Below are 4,565 nucleotides of genomic sequence, written 5' to 3'. Positions count from 1 at the left end.
CTAAATGTCTTTAAAATTCTGAAATTTTTATGATAAGTGGAAGTGAAGAGTCTTCTTTAAAATATATTTCATTAGAGGTTCACATTTGTTTTTATAAGAACATTTTGCCTTTATACCTACCTGACATCATTGTTCATACTTTACTTCTTCATTATTTTTACCTATCATGCAGCCTTTATTATATGGTAGGCTATACAATTGAAGATTTGTGGGTTACATAGAGTAATAAGAAGTATAGACCTGTCCTCAATTCAGTAGCAATCTAGTGATGGCTAAAAAAGACATAAATGAAATGCAAAGGATGCACTCAGTAAAGATCAATTTCTATGTTTGTGAAGAAGAAAAAGGGAATAGTGAAATAAAATTAATTGGATCCTCACTCTCTCCTGCTAAAAGATCTCCCACATCAGAAAGCAAATAAGTGGTTATGTTGAATAAAAGGGAAATCTTTCTTCTCTCCTTGAGTTTAAATTATTTACTGATACTTCATGTAAAGGAGTAATAAAAGCTAGGCAACAAATCAATTTAGAAATTTATACCATCTCTTGATGATATCATATGCTGAGCATTTAATCACTTACTGATGTAAAATGGTCACCTTATTTAACTAGTGAGTGATGTTTTTACTCCCCATCCCCTCCCCTTGTTATCTCCTGGAAGAAAATGTACTGACTAAAACTTATGGCTAGAAAAAAGTCCGTTCCAGGAGGGAGACTTTTATACAGTAGTTATATCTTTTGTACCTCGCATCCAGTTCACTTTGTTCCCCTTTCTAGTTTCTAGTTGCTGTGCTCTGGATTTTAAATAAAAGATAGCTTTGGTGATGTCAGTGGATTTCTGTTGTCCAGGATCAGAACGGATAAATAATATGTGCTTAGAGTATCCATTATTAATTCTTACTATCAGCAGTAAATAATGAGAGCCTAGCTTCATCCCTCCTGTCTTTTCCATTAGAGGCAGTTAGCTCAGTCCACAAGGTGCTCTTCAGAACTTCATCTGCTTATTTGTATGTATATTCTGAGAGGCTGTGATTGGGAACCTCATCACAGAACATTTTTGCATTGGGCCCTAAAGGATGTTCCAGCATACTATTTATTTTGCACCAAATAGAGTTTGTAAAGATGTATTGTGCGGCAGCTTGCTGGACAAAGTTCAGAGAAATCATACATCCTTCCATAAAGTCAAAAACCATGCAGTCCAAAGCACAAACAAATCACACAGCACTAAAATCCCACTCTTGAATCAACACTGTATTCTAGTCTGTCCTATCTCTACAACAGCTGCAGAGGGAATAACTCTTGTATAGAGTTTTAGAGTTTTCTTTTAAAGTAAGATATGTGTACAAGTGACTTGCAAAAATAGACAGTAATAAAACTCTGCAATCTTTTCCAATTTTCTCTTTCCATATTTAATGGTGCCTGGCATTTCTATAGATGACATTTAATATTTGAAAGGGCATAATTTCCTTCCATGCACAGAGGAGTTTCTGTTCTGTTTCTGGCAGATAGAGAAAAATTCATATCTCTACATGAGATCTGCATTGAAATCACTATGTATGATAGATGTTTCTCAGTACTTACACTCACCACATTGTACCTCAAGTGTGTCTACAAAAATTCTCTATGTGGTATTTCTTTACCAGACTACAGTCATTCATATTAAGTAACAAAAATGAGCCAATAATTCTAGAGCTAAAAGTAGTTGGGGAAAAACTCAGTTTGATGCTTTTCAAATTATATTAATCTGAGACCAGGAGTTACAGAAGACACCTCAGGGGTAAAGGAAAGCTCTGGGAAGCCCTATCTGCTCAGTCAAAGCAGCTCTGCTTTGAAATGTTTCACACATTAAACATTTCAGTGAAATTTTGCTAGAAATGAGATTTTATTTATTTAAAACAAAATAAAACACTGACTGAATTCATTCGGTTCATTTTACAAATAGAAAACTTTATAAAAGTTCAGAAACCTGGGAGGAGCAGAATCGGAGCCTCTGATCTCTTGCTGTTGCACCAAATCCAAAGAAAAAAGACAGGAAACAACAAACCAACCAACCAATTTCACAGTGACCATGAACTAGAGTCAGTATGCTAGGAAAGTTGCCTGAAGTGAAGGGAGAGTGACTTGCATTTTATAATTACATTGCTACAGGCACTAGCACCACACAATTTGCTCCTCGCCTAATGTAAAGGTAACTTTTCAGTCTTCATCTGATTAATGACTAAGCAAAAGAATGGGTCTCCAAAGTGTATAACTCTGGTAAAGACCAGAGTATTTTTTAACAGTTTAAAAGCAAATACTTTTAATAAACATTATAGCAAAAAATAAAAGCTTTTGGGGGCTAAATATGTGAAAAAATGTGAATTTTGACAAATTCAAAAAATATGAATATGTTTCAAACTAAATTTTCAAAATCAGTTTTATTTGGTGTCTGCACCTAAGATTGCAGTTCTGGGTCTCCTCTTAGCCACTATACAGAAATGTTATTTCAAAGTGACCACAATACATTAGCAGATACACATGAGAATAGAGAGCTTCCTTACCTACCTAATTGTAGAGAAATTATAAATGTAAAAATTAGAATATTAAAGCAAACACTGATAGAGGTTTAAAAATAATATGCTAGAAATGCAGAATACTGGAAAATGTTTCAATCAAAAACAATTTTGTAAAAGTTCATACAATGAAAGTGGTCTATTGCATAATTTCTAAAAATGTTTGAAATAGTGTTATTTTTACCTAAGAAGAAATCTTGATGTTTTATAATAATGTACCTAAAGGGCATAATGGAAATATAAGACGGCATTGAAATAAATGGTTTTCATCAAGATGGTATGAATTATAAACTTGTTTAAAACAGGGAGTTCTATTATTTCTGCTTATAACCAGTAATTCACAGCACAGTTTGTTGTGTGCATGTATATATGCAAATATATTTACACAAGCAAATATATATACATTATATGTGTGTATATACATAATGCATATTAAAGTGTGAAAAGGTGAGTATACAGATAGATAGATAGACTTACTTCTTGATTTTTTTTTTTTTTTTGGTCACTGAAGAAATTTATCAGTCTTAGGCTTTTATAGCCATCCTGAGTTATATGCAAGCAAATGAGCTAATAGTGGAATATTGAACTGTCTCAGTTACCTAATTGAGATAATGGATTTATTAAAAACTATTAGGTGAAAAGGAATAACATTCTTAAACCTTATGAAATATGTCACAAGCCTAGCAATTTCCCTCATAGAATTTGTAATCTCTAGGAAATTACTGAGAAGTGGTGAAGAGCTAATAGTGATAAGAACCTATAACAATGGTTGGCAAAGTTTGCTGTGCATTGTAATCACTTGAGAACCTTTAAAAATTACTAGTACCTAGTAATCAATCTCAAACATTCTGATGTAATTGTATGGGGAGCAACTCAAGCATCTGAGAAGCTGTCTAGTCATCTAGGATTATGTACATTAAAGTTACTATGGATTCTCAATATCCTATAGGATACTCTTTTCTATATAATCCTCATTTTTTTTTTTAATTACCAAGACTTGACCAGGGTTGAAACATAAAGGCTTACTCCATTTGATTCTCCAAACTTGATTCAGATGTTTTCATTTACAGGAAAGTCATAGCATTCAGTGGGCTCATTCACTCTACTTTGGCTATTTGAAAGAAATTAAACTGGCCTATAGCTTAGACTTGGGATCAGTTCACAGCTGACTTTCAACCCTTCTTGCATATGAGAAACATCTAAAAACTTCTGATATTCAAATGCAGTGCTCAAACTTGTTGCAAATCAGAGTTTCCTAAATCAAAAGTTTACAACCCATACATCAGAATGAGGATGGGACCCAGGCCTCCACAAATTTTAAAGATTCTAATGTTCAACAAAGTGTGAAAATCACTTTTTGAATGTCAGAACCCCTTATCTAGAGTTTCTGAGGCAGAGCCTGGGCATCAAGTTTTTCAATTCCCCAGGGAATTCTAATTCTCACCCAGGATAGAAAGTACTAAGTTAGATCCGTTTGCTCAAACATAGTTGCCTATTGAAATGAGACACAAATAGACATTTAAAAACAATTACTTTTTTATTTTAAAAAAGTCAGTCAAGTTTGATAGCCATTGATTCAGAGCTCTGCTACTCTAAGTATGGCTCACGGACCATTACCTGGTCTACAGATTACAGAGTTGTTTTACAGACTTACTAAATCAAACTCCGCAGAGTTTGGGCACAGAAATCTTTATTTTAAGGATTGCAAATAGAGTTTAACTTATCGATCTGGAACAGTGGTTTTGAACCCAGGCATAATTTTTCTCTTCAGGAGTTATTTGGCAATGTCTGTAGACATTTCAGCTGTCACAAATGGAATGGGTGTCATTGGTATCTAGTAGGCAGAGTTCAGGGATGCTGCTAAGCCTCCTGCAATGCCAGTGTGAATGACAGCCCCTTACAAAGTTACCTAGCCCAAATTATCAATACTGCCGAGGTTGAGAAACCTCGTTCTAGAGCAGGGGTTGTCAAATCTTGGAGTGCAACAATATCACTCAGATTGCTTATTAAAACA

The sequence above is a fragment of the Cebus imitator genome, unplaced genomic scaffold (assembly GCF_001604975.1).
Source record: "Cebus imitator isolate Cc_AM_T3 unplaced genomic scaffold, Cebus_imitator-1.0 Scaffold100, whole genome shotgun sequence".
In the NCBI taxonomy this organism is placed as follows: domain Eukaryota; kingdom Metazoa; phylum Chordata; class Mammalia; order Primates; family Cebidae; genus Cebus; species Cebus imitator.
The sequence above is the reverse complement of the archived record's forward strand: the minus strand, read 5'-3'. Positions refer to the sequence as shown.